Below are 18,800 nucleotides of genomic sequence, written 5' to 3' on the forward strand. Positions count from 1 at the left end.
TATGGTCCGCACAGTGTCATTTATTTTTCTGATCATTACAAGACCAAACGTTAAAGTATAATATACTTATAATACATAAAAAATATGTTTAAAAATCATATTTTATATGAAACAATTTAAAAGGATTATAATATCTTCATCATGCATTCACTTACTTTCTCAGCCATGATCTTAATATCTCATACATACCTTGAGGTCAGTAGACATATGTGGTTTCATATTTCTAATACATTTTGAGTGCCTGAAACACCAGATGCAGGTCTGAATTGACATAAATAATGTTGTTAAAAATATCAAACATTTATACATCTAATTGCAGTATTTATCAGCTCAGCAAAATATTTATCTGATATGTTACTATTAGTCACTGCTTCTTAGGTTTTCAGGTACATATTTGTATACAGTATTTAAAATTATACAGGCTGTATTTTAAAGATGAATTTGAAAAGTACAATACTAACATGTGTTTTTGTTTGGTTCAGCACGTGTTTATCTGACACTGCAGGCATCAATTTGCATTGAAGTGTGAATGGTCACTTTCCCACAAAACTTGTCACTTGTATCAGCTAGGCTCCCTTCTTCTTATAAGGAAGTCTAGTGATCTGATAGGAAATTGTATTACACATTTCCAGATAGTGTTTCTTTTGAAGTGACCTTTCTAAGATTACTTTGAAAGCAATTTCCTTTGATGAAATAGGACAAAGGTCTGTGATGCATCCTATGTAACTAAAATAAGTGGTAGTTGTTTTATTCAGCCAAGACCATCTGGCAGAGAGGGCTGCAATCTATAGTAAATAAAACTGATGCAACTAGTCTCATATATAATTAATCCTGTGGTCTTAACAACTATATATATATACTATATATTATTTAATAATCTTCACAAGTACCCTGGCATAACAGACTGCCCTGCAGCAAGGCAGCTCACTAGGCTTGAAAGGATTCCTTCCTAACAAGGACCTGTGGACAAAAAATTAAAAAAAGACTAAGAAAACCTACATAGTCTTTTACCAAAAAGGGCAGCATTCACATCCTGGGAGGCTCAGAGGGGATTATACCCCCCAAGTTCCCAACAGCTTAAAAACCACCACTGCTCTATGAAGAGACTGAAGTGGACTACAGCTAAACCCCCAAAGAAAAAACAAAGCAAACTTGCTCTGCTTTAAAAAAATAAAAACTCTTGATTGAAGAATCAAACACCTAACTTTACCACCTCCATGCAACTACAAGCAAAGAGAATGACTGGGGGCTATGGGCAAGGGGAGGGGTATTTAACAGCTTTGGCTGTAGTGCTGTTTGCCTCCTCCTGCAGGCCAGGAGTGATATTCCCAATAGTAATTTTGATGATCAGTGGACTCACCGTGTCATTAGAAAGAAATATTGGTCTGGATAACAATCACTTTTTATTGCATGAAAAAACATTGTATATCATTATATAGTAAAAAGCTGCATAATATGATATATGCACATAATGGTATAAATATACCTAACACTTGTGCTCTTGATACAAAGGAATTATCAGATATATAATGTTCCCTTTATATATATGCAGTATGTGCCATTATCAGTTCTTGTGGCTTCTAACTAACATGAAAACATCTAAGAGATATAATATCAAGTTACAGAACATGGCACACATATTACATACCCAGTATACATGTAGGTTATAGTAGCCATTTAAATTAAACTGATTATGATGATGTATGTACCAGTTACTGATATTGTGTCTCATTAAATAAAATAAGTTTCCCCTCAGTAATTCCTCTGGTATATAACATGTACAATGCTAAGCAAAGGTTTATCCACATGATGTGCACATTGAATATATCTCCCAGATGTCAAGCATTTGAGACTGATATTCTAGTTTATATAATTCTCTAACACTTTATTCATATAAATACTCCTTTATTCTGTAAATATAATTATTTTATTCCCGATGTAAATAAAACGTACAAATCCTAACACTGGCGTATTAATAAACAACACTGGGGTGCTTTGGTGGTGAATGGTTGTGTAAACTGGTCAGTATGAGGACATATTTTTATATTCCTGTGTGGTGTTTGTATTCTATCACATTCATATGACAGAAACTGAGGTGCACATATATAGAGGAACAGAGGACAGCAAGAGAGCACTTCCAATCTGGGGCTTTTATAACTGGGATTAGAAAGTATTATTTACAATAGGATCCTTTTTGATGATTCTATTTAGAGAGTTTGTCCTCTTTGTGTATATAAAGTTTATTTGTATGTAAATATTTGGTGTTACCTGATTTCAATAAAAAACATTTTTTTCACTTTCTAAACATGTGAAAGGTTTCTTCCCTTGTGAATCCTTTCATGAGTTTTCAGACTACTCTTATGTGTAAAACTTTTTCCACACTCTGTACATGTGAAAGGCTTTTCCCCTGTGTAAAACTTTTTCCACACTCTGTACATGTGAAAAGCTTTCCTCCTGTGTGAATCATTTCATGAGTTTTCAGACTACTCTTTTCTGTAAAACTTTTTCCACACTCTGTACATGTGAAAGGCTTTTCCCCTGTGTGACTCCTTTCATGATATTTCAGACTACTCATTTGTGTAAAAAATTTCCCACACTCTGTACATGTGAAAGGCTTTTCTACTGTGTGAATTCTTTCATGACTTTTCAGATCACTCTTTTGTGTAACTCTTTTTCCACACTCTGTACATGTGAAAGGCTTTTCCCCTGTGTGAATCCTTTCATGATTTATCAGACTACTCTTTTGTGTAAAACTTTTTCCGCACTCTGTACATGTTAAAGGATTTTCTCCTGTGTGAATCCTTTCATGATTTATCAGACTACTCTTTTCTGTAAAACATTTTCCACACTCTGTATATGTGAAAGACTTTTCTACTGTGTGAATCCTTTCATGAGTTTTCAGATGATCCATTTGTGTAAAACTTTTTCCACACTCTGTACATATGAAAGGCTTTTCCCCTGTGTGACTCCTTTCATGCCTTTCCAGATAACTCTTTTGTGTAAAACTTTTTCCATTCTCTGTACATGTGAAAGGCTTTTCTCCTATGTGAATCCTTTTATGAGTTTTCAGACTACTCTTTTCTGTAAAACATTTTCCACACTCTGCACATGTGAAAGGCTTTAAGGTCTTAACCCCCTATTCCATCTTACGACTTGCTTTATAACCTTATACTTTATAAGAAATAAACAGACTAGACACATAGTTGGGAGAAAAACAAAGACCAGTCACGGTCACGTTTATTTAACATAAACGATTAACTTGCGCCTGCAATGATATTTAATACCATCGCAGGCACTCAAATAAATTAACTTCCAAACTTGGCAACAAGTTCATTAAACAATCCGTTGGCGGCATCTCACCCTAACCTAACCCCTATCAGCAGCTGGTCAAGGCCCCTTTCGGTGTTTGCAGCGTGACACCCGGCTGTTCACGCCCAATGGCACAAAAAGAGAGCTGTGGAAATAAGAGATTTTCAGCCTGTACTCGCAAGGGAGGGGACCCCCCAAGCCGGCGCCTAGGTGGGCGTAACCCCTCCCCTTTCTTGACCACCACTCTTCTCCTTCTGTGCCCGCTCCCCAGGGCCTTGACCACCCGCCAGCTAGGGCATCTCCACCCAACCCAGTAGGGCACCCCCCCATCAAGTGAATCGTACAACCCTCCTGATGTGGGTGGGTGGCTATCTTAACAACCCGGGCTTACAAAAGGCTAGCTCAATTAAACCTACCCTGGCCGGGTTCACTCACCCTCATGCTGCCGCATCGTTGCCGCCACTCACTTCTTCATCCAGGGGCTGGGTGGGCGGGGAAAACTTTCTCCTCGAAGTCTGGAACCAGAAAGAGGCCGGATACACTGCTGCAGGACCCTATAAAGGTAAGCACAAAACACTGCCTCCTCTCCTGCAACATTGTAACAAAAACACCCTAGCATTCTCCAGACTTCAAGTTGGTAATCCCTTAATGTTGTTACAGGCCCACTAGAGGGCCCTCCACTCTCATAAGGTCTTAACCCCCTATTCCATCTTACGACTTGCTTTATAACCTTATACTTTATAAGAAATAAACAGACTAGACACATAGTTGGGAGAAAAAAAAAGACCAGTCACGGTCACGTTTATTTAACATAAACGATTAACTTGCGCCTGCGATGATATTTAATACCATCGCAGGCACTCAAATAAATTAACTTCCAAACTTGGCAACAAGTTCGTTAAACAATCCGTTGGCGGCATCTCACCCTAACCTAACCCCTATCAGCAGCTGGTCAAGGCCCCTTTCGGTGTTTGCAGTGTGACACCCGGCTGTTCACGCCCAATGGCACAAAAAGAGAGCAGTGGAAATAAGAGATTTTCAGCCTGTACTCGCAAGGGAGGGGACCCCCCAACCTGGCGCCTAGGTGGGCGTAACCCCTCCCCTTTCTTGACCATCACTCTTCTCCTTCTGTGCCCGCTCCCCAGGGCCTTGACCACCCGCCAGCTAGGGCATCTCCACCCAACCCAGTAGGGCACCCCCCCATCAAGCGAATCGTACAACCCTCCTGATGTGGGTGGGTGGCTATCTTAACAACCCGGGCTTACAAAAGGCTAGCTCAATTAAACCTACCCTGGCCGGGTTCACTCACCCTCATGCTGCCGCTTCGTTGCCGCCACTCACTTCTTCATCCCAGGGGCTGGGTGGGCGGGGAAAACTTTCTCCTCGAAGTCTGGAACCAGAAAGAGGCCGGATACACTGCTGCAGGACCCTATAAAGGTAAGCACAAAACACTGCCTCCTCTCCTGCAACATTGTAACAAAAACACCCTAGCATTCTCCAGACTTCAAGTTGGTAATCCCTTAATGTTGTTACAGGCCCACTAGAGGGCCCTCCACTCTCATAAGGTCTTAACCCCCTATTCCATCTTACGACTTGCTTTATAACCTTATACTTTATAAGAAATAAATAGACTAGATACATAGTTGGGAGAGAAAAAAAGACCAGTCACGGTCACGTTTATTTAACATAAACGATTAACTTGCGCCTGCGATGATATTTAATACCATCGCAGGCACTCAAATAAATTAACTTCCAAACTTGGCAACAAGTTTGTTAAACAATCCGTTGGCGGCATCTCACCCTAACCTAACCCCTATCAGCAGCTGGTCAAGGCCCCTTTCGGTGTTTGCAGCGTGACACCCGCCTGTTCACGCCCAATGGCACAAAAAGAGAGCTGTGGAAATAAGAGATTTTCAGCCTGTACTCGCAAGGGAGGGGACCCCCCAAGCCGGCGCCTAGGCGGGCGTAACCCCTCCCCTTTCTTGACCGTCACTCTTCTCCTTCTGTGCCCGCTCCCCAGGGCCTTGACCACCCGCCACAAGAGCCAGGCGTACTCTTGCCGCCAAACCAATAAGCCAACAGGCAACTATAATACATAGCATTATTAACCAATTATAACACTTTTTTTTTTTTTTAAATAACTAACAATAGAGCACTCCTGATGTCTTTTAAGAAGATATCCAAACCAACATCTGTCAGGTGGACACCATCAGGGCGGAACAGATCCTTCCTGTCAGCCGTTAGGAGCTCGTGTCTGACCACAAAGCCCCCTAAGGCCGTGACCGTCCTTCCCATCTACCGGTTAACCTTTTTGCGTACATTGTACGCGGCCTTCTGGGTCACAATACACCTCCAATGTAGTTGTGCGACCACATTAGACCAGCCCAACTTAACATTTGTAAGCCATGTGTGCACCCACTTCAAGTCTGCAATCATGCGTTTTATCAAATCCAATGCGGGGAGAGACCCCAAGTCATTTCCCCCGAGGTGCAGCACTATCACATTAGGCTGCCCCCACCTCTTGTGCGCCTCCTGCAATAAGGCCGGCAGATCTGCCCACGTAAGGCCCCTGCGCCCTAACCATCGGAAGTTCACCCTGGACATTGCGAATCCAAGTTGCTGTCCTTCCGTTGACGGCAGCGCCCTGATGAACGCCCAATGGATGTAGGAATGTCCGACAATCCATACCCGAACCGGAGGGGGATTGCCACCTCTTACACCTGGCAAAATAGATCAAACCACATTACCCGTCATGCCCCTTTCAATCAAGTCCCACAGACCCCTTTACCCACACTAGTAATGCCCTGGCACCCAACCCCTGATGGATGTGTGCCCCAGCCCCCCTTTACTAAGTGGGTCTAATATATCTTTTGTATTGGGTTGACTTCCATCCACCCCCTTTACTAAGTGGGTCTAATATATCTTTTGTATTGGGTTGACTTCCATCTACCCAACCTTTTAATTTCTGCAGCCGATGTCCCAGCCGCCGCCGCGCTGGTAGCTGCCCCAATCTGGAAAGAGTGTGGGGCAATCTTTTTTGGATCCAGCCCCGCCATCTCTGCCGTTTTCGCGAGTATCCTGCGAAACTGTAAAAGTGACAAGGCGCTACCGTCCTCATGCACTAAAAACGGCCTGCTACTTTGAGGTCTCACTCTTTGAAATTCCTCTACGCATCGCACCGGGCAGCACTCTACAAATGTATGCCTCGCCAGCGGTAGCCACGCTCCCTTTCCTTCCTGATCCATCTTGGATCAAGGCACAAACAGGAGCAGCCCCTCGCCCGAGCAACGCACATGCTCGGCAAGGATGCCCCCCGTTCCCTTACGTTTGGAGGAGGACACCAACTCCCCTACCCGTAAAGGAGCTTTTCATAGTCCGACTTACAAACCGATTGCAATTGTCTCGCGATTTCCGGTAACCGCCCTGACGTTATAGGCTCCCTCCGATCCTTCGGATGGGGGGAAACCCTGCCCCAACCTTTCAGCACCTGTCGGACCAAAAATGACCTGGAATGGTCAACATAGCCCAACGCCTTATTAAAGAACGCTAATGCTGCTAGTTTGCTTGCTGCACCCATTTTGCTAGCCCCTCCTATCCTCATATGAGCCAACCATTCCAGTACCTGCACCCTGGACGTGTCTTCCACCCGTACTCCCATCTGTTGGCAGAACGCCACCCATTTGCTCCAGTGACTGACGTATGTAGACCAAGTCTTTGGTGCCAACGACGCTCTGATTAGGGGGAGGATCCCCTCCCAACCTGGAACAGCTGCCAAAGAAAAGACGGGCATGTTAGACCCTCCTTCGCGGCCCTGGGCGCTGCCTTCCTAAACTGCTCCCAGTTGAATCGAGAGAGTGCATCAGCGATGATGTTATGCACCCCCGGGGCGTGTTTGGCCGTGGACGTGATGTTGAGCTCCAAGCAGCGCAACACCAGGTGTCTCAAGTAGCACACTACCCCTGGGGAGGATGCGGACAATCTATTAATGGCGTACACCACACTCAGATTGTCCGACCAAAACACCACTGATCTATTAGCCAGTCTCCTTCCCCAAATTTCCACCGCAGCCACAATGGGGAAGAGCTCCAGCAAAGTCAAATTCTTGACCCAGCCCGCCTCCACCCATTCGTGAGGCCATGGCCCCGCACTCCATTCACCATCCAGGTATGCTCCATACCCGAAACCGCCTGCCGCATCAGTGAACAGGTGTAACACCTGATTAGAAACCGTCGGGTGCCTCCACTGGCAAACCCTGTTGAAGTGTGCCAAAAATGTGTCCCACACTCCCAGATCCTCCCGCACCTCCTGCGAGATTCTGACCCATTTGCCACTGCCAATTGGCCCTTTCAGTTGCCCTTCAAGGCGCCTGTTAAAGACCCTTCCCATTGGAATTGCCCTTCCTGCAAAATTCAGCAAACCCAACAGGGATTGAACATCCCTTCTCGCCACTCTCTCCTGCCCCTGCACTAGCCGCACCATATGTTGCATACGCTCCACCTTATCGTCCGGCAATCTGCATAGGGCCCTGACCGTATCAATCTCTATACCCAAGAAAGTAAGGCACGTGCACGGGCCCTCCGTCTTGTCAGCAGCCAGGGGGACTCCGAACCTGTCTGTTATGTCCCTCATTACACACATGAGCCGCGCACACTCCGTGCTTCGTGCTTTCCCTACCAACAGAAAATCATCCAGGTAGTGGGCCACAAACCCACCCCCAGACGCCACCTGCACCACCCAATGCAGGAATGAGCTGAAACACTCAAACAGCGAGCATGACAGCAAACACCCCATGGGCAAGAACCTGCCCACATAGAATGCCCCCTCGAACTTCATCCCCATAAGCCTAAAGGCTGAGGGGTGTAGTGGCAATAATCTGAAAGCTGACTCAATGTCCAGCTTCGCCATGAAAGCTCCGGGGCCCTTCATCCGCACCAACGCCAGCGCCTCATCAAACGATTGATAGTGCAATGTGCTAAGTTCCGGATCAATCGCGTCGTTCACTGATGAACCCTTAGGGAAGGACAGGTGATGAATCAATCTGAACTTTCCTGCCTCATTCTTAGGAACGACCCCCAGGGGGGAGACCACAAGGTCCGCTATAGGCATAACTGCGAAGGGACCGGACACCCGGCCCATCGCAACCTCCTTAGCCAATTTGTCCCTAACCACCTGTGGGAACTCATAGGCCGTCTTCAGGTTCCTATGAACCCCAGACCCCAGCACCATACCCCATACTGGTATCAGAAAGCCCCCACCCAACCCGTCCCGGAGCAGCTCCGCTGACTCCTGATCCGGGTAATCCGCCAGCCATGGCATCATGGCTGACAGGTTAAGCGGTGTTGGGGCCCTTAACTCCAGCTCCCAGCTTAATGGCCGGCCTGGCTTGTCCCTGGTCCTTCCTTTTTCCGCATTGCGCTCCTGGGTGGGGCCCTCAGCAGTATTTGCAGATGTGCCGAAAGGAACAGTTGCTCCCTCTGTCACACAATTTGTCCTGGAATTTCCAGCACTCACTGCCCCTTCTCCCCTGCTTCTGCCCAATCCGCCCCTGCACCTGTTGCGCAGGGGAGGGGAGGGGGGATGCCCCCTCCAAGCCCAATTTGGACCACAGATGCATGTCCTGTGTCCCAAAATGTAGCAGGGGGTTGCCAACCATTTTTCTACGGAAGACCATGTCGTACTCACGCCATGCACCTTCTTTAAACCTGACATGTATGTCCTCAATGGTGTCCTGGTATTTAAACAAGTTGTGCCCCTGTAAGGGCCACCTATCCACATAGCAGGACACCAGGACCCTGAAGCATTTCAACCATTCTTCATAGGTCTCTGGCCTATGCACCCGTTTAGGACCAGATCCGTCCATTGCCCGCTCCTTGGCCCTGAACGCATCCAGCGAGAGCTCAAAAATATTTACGTATCGGCCCTCCTGAATCTTTTTAATAACTTTTGCCTTAAGATGACCGTAAAGGGAGTGCACCAGGCAGGGATATGTGTCTCCCTGCGCCGCAACTTTGCGTGGAACTGGTGTCTCCAAGGGCATATTTGGGCCTGTGCCTGATGGCCCAGCTATCCCCTCTGCCTGCCCTGGACCCCCAGACCTCCCCTTTGCCTGATTCGCTGCCATCTTTTTGATCCATCTAAACATCCTACGCTGCCCTTTTCCCACTAGTCCTAGGTCCTCCCCGCTATCTGAACCTGTCCCGCTAGAGGAAGTGTCCGTGTCAGCGTGTGTAGTGTTTAGAACAAAAGACTCACCCCCAGCCGGTCTGCCAGCGTCCGCCGTTGTCATCTGGACGGGATCAGCCTCCCTCTGCTGTTCCCTGCTGGGCCCCACCACCACCAGCGCATTGAGTGATCTCGCAGCCGCCACTGTCTCTGCTGCCGCTGTAACCTGGGGAGACAAACCAACTTGGGGAGACATCTGGTTCACAGGAGGGACCCCGATGGAAGCCCCCGCCTGAGCCCCACTCTGCAACCCCCCTGCATTCATGCCCAGCGCGTTCGCCACTGCCCTAGAAATGATTGCCTCCTGACCAGGACCCCCCTGGGCGTTCTCACTGAACCCAGGTGAAGCCATCATACCCGCATCCCGCATTGCCGCATGCAATGCCCTTTTAATCATTTCCTCCATACACACTCCTTGATTAACATGCATTCCAGCCCTATTTCCCAAGTTCTGGGCATTCATAGGAGCACCATACACAGCTCCATGCACACTTCCCGCAATTTGGTCTGTGTTCCTAGCACGTGTCCTCCCCACATGCTCCCCAGCTAAACTCCCCTGCTGCTGCATTCCCCCATTCACAGCCGGCAGTACATTCCTCCTTTCCATATGCACCCTTAGCTCCCTCTGCGCAAGCGCGCTGGTTCCGGGCCTACCCGCTCCATCCGCTGCCTCAGCCCTCTCCACATGCGCACCTACTGCCCTCAGTGCATGCGCGCTTGTTCCAGGCCTACCTGCACCATCCTCTGCCTCAGCCCTCACAACATGCGCACCTACTGCCCTCTGCGCATGCGCGCTTGCTCTGGGCCTACCCGCATCATCCTCCGCTTGCGCTGCACCCGACACCCCAGGAAAGAGCCCTGAAGCCTCCCGGACCCTCCCTGTGGCCTTCGGAGCCCTCCCCGCGAACCGGAGCCTCCCCAAGTTACCTGGGCTGCTCCGGTCGGGAGGTCCATCCCTGGCTCCTTCATCCCTCCCTCCAAGATGGCGGCCGCGATCCTCACTGGAAGCACGTGAGGTGGAACTATCGCAAGAGCTGCCATCTATGGAGGGAGGGCCTGCTGCGCACTCCGCAATCGCCTCACCGCAGGCCTCACCACTCCCCCCGGCAGCCACAGAAACAGCTCCTGCCCGGCCCTGGCCAGATCGTACCACCACTGACGCCAAGGATTGGGCCAGGGCCAGAACCGCCGCCATGGCAGCCGGCGGGAGAACCGGTAACATCGTAGGCGCTAGGCCTAGCGCCCCATCTGACCCCATCTGCTCCCCGGGCCTATAATCAGAAGCAGGCCCTGCCTCAGACGTCAGGCCCCTCTCCCTATCCGGCCCCACTACCACTACTGGGCCTGTAGGCCTCCCTTCTAGGCCCCCATGATCCCCCCTGGCCACATGCCTCCCCCTGGGAGATGAACAAACCTGGGGCAACCCTGGGGCAGGTGTGCTACACCTTGTACTGGGGCCTTCATCCACATTTTGACCCCCACTGGATTGGGCCTGTTTATAAGGGCTAGGCCCACCACCCCCACCTCTCTTGGGGCCCTTCCCTTTATTAAAGCTCCTGCTAGGTGGTGTTTTTTGGGGTGTAGGGGGTACCGCATCATCTGACATATCATCCTCTCTATGCATTGCAGGTCCCTTCTTCCTAGCTGCAACCTCCACCACCTCCCTAAATCGCTTAGGAAGCACCGACTTCCTTCTAGATCTCTCCATCACTCAAGCACAGATCACAAGAAAACTTTCTCCTCGAAGTCTGGAACCAGAAAGAGGCCGGATACACTGCTGCAGGACCCTATAAAGGTAAGCACAAAACACCGCTCCTCTCCTGCAACATTGTAACAAAAACACCCTAGCACTCTCCAGACTTCAAGTTGATAATCCCTTAATGTTGTTACAGGCCCACTAGAGGGCCCTCCACTCTCATTCTCCTGTGTGAATCCTTTCATGAGTTTTCAGACTACTCTTTTCTGTAAAACATTTCCCACACTCTGTGCATGTGAAAGGCTTTTCCCCTGTGTGACTCCTTTCATGCCTTTCCAGATCACTCTTTTCTGTAAAACATTTTCCATACTCTGTACATGTGAAAGGCTTTTCTCCTGTGTGAATCCTTTCATGAGTTTTCAGACTACTCTTTTCTGTAAAACATTTCCCACATTCTGTACATGTGAAAGGTTTTTCCCCTGTGTGACTCCATTCATGACTTTTCAGATGACTCTTTTGTATAAAACTTTTTCCACACTCTGTACATGTGAAAGGATTTTCCCCTGTGTGAATTCTTTCATGATTTCTCAGACTACTCTTTTGTGTAAAACGTTTTTCGCACTCTGTACATGTGAAAGGATTTTCTCTTGTGTGAATCTTTTTAGGAATTTTCAGACAATCCATTTGTGTAAAATATTCGCTGCACACAGTACATGTGTGTGGTTTCTCACCTGTGTGAATTTTGAAGTGTTCTAGTAGATGAGACTTCCATCTAAAGCTTTTCTCACATTCTGTACATTGGAAAGGTTTCTCCTTTGTATGAATAATTTGGTTAGACTGTAGACTTTTCCCTTCCTTAATATGTTTTGATAACTCAGTAAATGTGTGTGGTTTATCCTCAGGAAAAGCAGACAAAGCCTCAGTTACAGCAGAGGATATAGGAGTAGCCATATCCTGCAAAGAAAAAACAACTTGAGATGAAACGCAGGGCACTGCATGTGAAGAGGATTGAGATTGGGATGATTGGGGAGAAAGCTGTGTTACAGCTTGAACAGGAGGCTCCTGAACCACAGTCTCCCTGGAAAATGAAGGCTCAGGATCAAAAAGCCTATCCCTATACTGAACAGCCCTCTCTATACATGAGAGACAGAAAGGGATAGGAGGCTCTACATTAGTATCTAAGCATAAATTACAGGTCACAGCTTGCAAGTCCTCTTGGTCCATTATACACACAAATTAAATTTGACTGGGAAAAAAAAAGTTACTGTCTCTTTAAGTAATGTTAGCAAATAAAAGAAAAAACAAAAACGCTGTATCCCTTTATCTAAAATACAGGCAATGAAACCAGGACCCCTGCAAAACACCTCTACACCTCAACAAACTTTTGCTAAGGTGCTTACCTGACCTCCTCCAACTGGAACAAGATGCAAAATCCAGACTACAATCTGAATCCAGCAGACCGCAACAGACAAGCTGTTCACACCACCACAGCTCCGTAGCACTGAAGGGATAACGTGCAAAAAACTCGCACCAAAGAAAGCGCCGCCCATCATGGGCGTGCCACACCACCTCCCGGTCGGCATTACACTAAATCATAAACAACCGCAGGGAGGAACAGAGAGAGTGAGATATGCTCCCCAGAAACCACAGCACTCAAAAAATAAAAATGAATGCCTCACCTCATATGCAATGAAAAACTATGCAATAAAGCACCAAAACATGAGCCTAAATAATAAACAATCCTCACACAGTGGCCCACATACAATAAGAACTGCCAAAATAAAGAACCTGCACACAAGCAGGATTAACCCCATAAGTGCCAAATTCTTTCCTGTGCTAGCAGAAAAATAAAAATAGCATTTACCTCCAAACTGTCAGTATATGGCAGGGTTATAAAACAATATTTTTAATAATGATTCTTTAAAACAAACCCCCAATAAAATGCATATACAAAATAATAAAATTAATGTAAATTCCTAAGTTCTTTATATTAGTTAAAATTTATAGACACATTGAATTATATTTATAGAAAACCAGAGATGAATCAAACTATACACGTTTGAACTATTATAATATGCTATGCAAAGATCATAAAAATTACCTTATTCACAATAGTCTCCCAAATTTAAATACCACTATGAAATATCACAGTATGGGTCACTAACTTCCAGACAACTATACTAAGCTATTTAGCCCACAAATGATTTTATACAACTCTAATTAAAACACCAGAAATAATATATATTCTTACTGCAAACAGTCAGTTTATATGCCAATTTATCTAAGCTGAAATAAATTCTTAATTATCTATAAGTAAGACAAATTCTAAAATATAGATATATATTTGCAAAGATAAATTACTTGGCAAACAAAAGATTATTTTTAAAACAAACAGGACTATGAATGCAAGCTAAAATAAAAAATCCCCTTTTAAATCTAATAACTGCAATTTGATTGTAGCAATAATGAATGTATTTGCTTTAAAATATCAAATTATAGACATCATACATTACCAACATGAGCCAATTTATTATTCCAATCTTCCTAGTTTCACCTCATATGAAAATAAGGGTATTTACAATGTGGATAAGAAAAGTAGCCTAATTTGCTTAACAATGACCGTGTTCCAATTTGGCAGCAGTTATTCAGTCACCAGAGTTCAGCAGATGTCAGCCAGCCTTTTCTCTCTCCTCTTGCATTGAGCTTATATAATCTTAATCATTGGTGATTTGAATTCAATTGACCCTTAACGGAGCTTTTCCCTGGTCTGCCCCTAGATTCGAAACATTTAATTGGCTATGTGGATTTGCATGTGTTTTAATAAACAATTTATTTGGCTCTCATACCATTTCTAATCCCCTAGGGGGCAGCAGAAAACTGCTAATACAGTCTCAACATTAATCATTTCTACAATCCAAATATCTCCTTATATTGTTTATATCCAACATATTATAATCTCTCGTATTAATAAATCATATGTTTCATTTATGGTCCGCACAGTGTCATTTATTTTTCTGATCATTACAAGACCAAACGTTAAAGTATAATATACTTATAATACATACAAAATGTGTTTAAAAATCATATTTTATATGAAACAATTTAAAAGGATTATAATATCTTCATCATGGATTCACTTACTTTCTCAGCCATGATCTTAATATCTCATACATACCTTGAGGTCAGTAGACATACGTGGTTTCATATTTCTAATACATTTTGAGTGCCTGAAACACCAGATGCAGGTCTGAATTGACATAAATAATGTTGTTAAAAATATTAAACATTTATACATCTAATTGCAGTATTTATCAGCTCAGCAAAATATTTATCTGATATGTTACTATTAGTCACTGCTTCTTAGGTTTTCAGGTACATATTTGTATACAGTATTTAAAATTATACAGGCTGTATTTTAAAGATGAATTTGAAAAGTACAATACAAACATGTGTTTTTGTTTGGTTCAGCACATGTTTATCTGACACTGCAGGCATCAATTTGCATTGAAGTGTGAATGGTCACTTTCCCACAAAACTTGTCACTTGTATCAGCTAGGCTCCCTTCTTCTTATAAGGAAGTCTAGTGATCTGATAGGAAATTTTATTACACATTTCCAGATAGTGTTTCTTTTGAAGTGACCTTTCTAAGATTACTTTGAAAGCAATTTCCTTTGATGAAATAGGACAAAGGTCTGTGATGCATCCTATGTAACTAAAATAAGTGGTAGTTGTTTTATTCAGCCAAGACCATCTGGCAGAGAGGGCTGCAATCTATAGTAAATAAAACTGATGCAACTAGTCTCATATATAATTAATCCTGTGGTCTTAACAACTATATATATAAATACTATATATTATTTAATAATCTTCACAAGTACCCTGGCATAACAGACTGCCCTGCAGCAAGGCAGCTCACTAGGCCTGAAAGGATTCCTTCCTAACAAGGACCTGTGGACAAAAAAATAAAAAAAAACTAAGTAAACCTACATAGTCTTTTACCAAAAAGGGCAGCATTCACGTCCTGGGAGGGGCAGAGGGGATTATACCCCCCAAGTTCCCAACAGCTTAAAAAACCACCACTGCTCTATGAAGAGACTGAAGTGGACTACAGCTAAACCCCCAAAGAAAAAACAAAGCAAACTTGCTCTGCTTTAAAAAAATAAAAACTCTTGATTGAAGAATCAAATACCTAACTTTACCACCTCCATGCAACTACAAGCAAAGAAAGTGACTGGGGGCTATGGGTAAGGGGAGGGTATTTAACAGCTTTGGCTGTAGTGCTCTTTGCCTCCTCCTGCAGGCCAGGAGTGATATTCCCAATAGTAATTTTGATGATCAGTGGACTCACCGTGTCATTAGAAAGAAATATTGGTCTGGATAACAATCACTTTTTATTGCATGAAAAAACATTGTACATTGTTATATAGTAAAAAGCTGCATAATATGATATATGCACACAATGGTATAAATATACCTAACACTTGTGCTCTTGATACAAAGGAATTATCAGACATATAATGTTCCCTTTATATATACAGTATGTGCCATTATCAGTTCTTGTGGCTTCTAACTAACATGAAAACATCTAAGAGATATAATATCAAGTTACAGAACATGACATACATATTACATACCCAGTATACATGTAGGTTATAGTAGCCATTTAAATTAAACTGATTATGATGATGTATGTACCGGTTACTGATATTGTGTCTCATTAAATAAAATAAGTTTCCCCTCAGTAATTCCTCTGGTATATAACATGTACAATGCTAAGCAAAGGTTTATCCACATGATGTGCACATTGAATATATCTCCCAGATGTCAAGCATTTGAGACTGATATTCTTGTTTATATAATTCTCTAACACTTTATTCATATAAAGACTCCTTTATTCTGTAAATATAATTATTTTATTCCCGATGTAAATAAAACGTACAAATCCTAACACTGGCGTATTAATAAACAACACTGGGGTGCTTTGGTGGTGAATGGTTGTGTAAACTGGTCGGTATGAGGGCAGATCTGTATCTTCCTGTGTGGTGTTTGTATTCTATCATATCCATATGACAGAAACTGAGGTGCACATATATAGAGGAACAGAGGACAGCAAGAGAGCACTTCCAATCTGGGGCTTTTATAACTGGGATTAGAAAGTATTATTTACAATAGGATCCTTTTTGATGATTCTATTTAGAGAGTTTGTCCTCTTTTCCCCTGTGTGAATCATTTCATGATATTTCAGACTACTCATTTCTGTAAAACTTTTTCCACACTCTGTACATATGAAAGGCTTTTCTCCTGTGTGACTCCTTTCATGAGTTTTAAGATTAGTCTTTAGTGTAAAACATTTTCCACACTCTTTACATGTGAAAGGCTTTTCTCCTGTGTGACTCCTTTCATGAGTTTTAAGATTAGTCTTTAGTGTAAAACATTTTCCACACTCTGTACATGTGAAAGGCTTTTCTCCTGTGTGACTCCTTTAATGAATTTTCAGATGACCTTTCTGTGTAAAACCTTTTCCACACTCTGTACATTTGAAAGGCTTTTCCCCTGTGTGAATCCTTTCATGCTTTTTCAGATAAGTCTTTCGTGTAAAACCTTTTCCACACTCTGTACAAATGTAAGGCTTTTCTCCTGTGTGAATCCTTTCATGAGTTTCCAGATCACTCTTTTGTGTAAAACCTTTTCCACACTCTGTACATGTGAAAGGCTTTTCCCCTGTGTGAATCATTTCATGATATTTCAGACTACTCATTTCTGTAAAACTTTTTCCACACTCTGTACATGTGAAAGGCTTTTCTCCTGTGTGACTCCTTTCATGAGTTTTAAGATTAGTCTTTAGTGTAAAACATTTTCCACACTCTGTACATGTGAAAGGCTTTTCTCCTGTGTGACCCCTTTCATGAATTTTCAGATGACCTTTCTGTGTAAAACTTTTTCCACACTCTGTACATGTGAAAGGCTTTTCCCCTGTGTGAATCCTTTCATGATTTATCAGACTACTCTTTTGTGTAAAACTTTTTCCGCACTCTGTACATGTTAAAAGATTTTCTCCTGTGTGAATCTTTTTAGGAGTTTTCAGACAATCCATTTGTGTAAAACATTTGCTGCACTCAGAACATGTGTGTGGTTTCTCACCTGTGTGAATTTTGAAGTGTTCTAGTAGATGAGACTTCCATCTAAAGCTTTTCTCACATTCTGTACATTGGAAAGGTTTCTCCTTTGTATGAATCATTTGGCTAGACTGTAGACTTTTCCCTTCTTTAATATGTTTTGATAACTCAGTAAATTTGTGTGGTTTATCCTCTGGGATAATAATTTCACTAGATAAGGCATAAATGTTGTCCTCTTGTTTGATGACTAAATTACTCTCTGTACATAATGATTGCTTCCCAGTTCCTGCCAAGTCACCATCTTCTATAAATATCTGCTGTGATTTCCCCAATGTTTGTGAATAGTCATTAGTGTCTAAGACTATTGGAGTTTGCGGTATCATTCTGATGCTTCCTGTAGTGAAGGATGGATATGAACTATTGACGTGTTTGTCTACATAAAAAGAAAAGGAAGAAAAATAAGAATGTTTATTCTTTATAATATAATCCATCTCAATAAAAAACATTTTTTTATACTCCAATGTCTCCTGTTTTGTATTTTTACATTTATTTACCTGTAAATCACAAATTAAAAAGCATGACATAGAATGTAAACATTACTACACCATAGTACCTAAATTACTGATTACTGATGAAAACAATTTATATGGCCCAATTAAACAAGGTGCATGTGGAGAATGTTCTCAGCCAGGGAACAAGTACATCTGTATTCTGGGCAAGGGGAGGTGGCATCCACCACCCTCATTTAACATTGCACAAGCAAATGCACATACAGCCCTGACCAGCATATGCTCATCCAGTTGGGTGAGAACATAATGACTAATAATCAGTGTGAGATGTTTTGAGAGGGTAAGAAGCAGTGACCTTATGATAATCTTTCGCTTTCAGCTGTGGTTGTTCTATTTATATAAACAGCCAAAAACTTTATTAGTTTCATAATACTCACTGTAAAATTGTTAAGCACATAAATCAGTGGTTGTTCTGGGGTGTGGAACACTGGGGGAGTTGTGGGTGTTCCATGAGCGAGGTCAGGGCAGATTAAGGTGGAGTTGACCATGTTCTGAGTAATGAACCAGTTCAGGGGGTGAGGTTAGGCAGTTGTTAGACATGATCTGTCTAAAAGAACAGAGGGGGGAGTAGTATTTTTTACCCTACTCCTCAGCCCAATGGATGTTGCTCTTAAATGTTCTTAAAAGATGCAGATATAAAAATAATAGTTTATATTTGTTTAATGAGTGATCTATTCTATATTCCCAGTAATTAAAGTCAGCATAATATCTATTTTACTCACCTAACACATATGAGTTCATGCTGATAACAGGCTCCAATGTCTGTGCTCAGGAAGAAGATTCCCTTATTCACTCCAGTTACATCAATAACTGATATCTCTCAGTACTCTGGCAGTGTCTGTAAAAAGTATATTAAATGGTTTAGACAGATAATAATAAGTAATGGTT

At 43.4% G+C, this 18,800-nt stretch overlaps 2 pseudogenes; both read right to left on the reverse strand.

Moving 5' to 3' along the window:
- Window positions 1–2,554: 2,554 nt before the first annotated feature.
- LOC128659197 (oocyte zinc finger protein XlCOF6-like) lies at window positions 2,555–11,629 on the reverse strand (annotated as a pseudogene).
- Window positions 11,630–16,439: 4,810 nt separating this feature from the next.
- Window positions 16,440–17,456, reverse strand: LOC128659198 (gastrula zinc finger protein xLCGF3.1-like; annotated as a pseudogene).
- Window positions 17,457–18,800: the final 1,344 nt, after the last annotated feature.

Source organism: Bombina bombina, chromosome 5 (assembly GCF_027579735.1).
Source record: "Bombina bombina isolate aBomBom1 chromosome 5, aBomBom1.pri, whole genome shotgun sequence".
Classification (NCBI taxonomy): domain Eukaryota; kingdom Metazoa; phylum Chordata; class Amphibia; order Anura; family Bombinatoridae; genus Bombina; species Bombina bombina.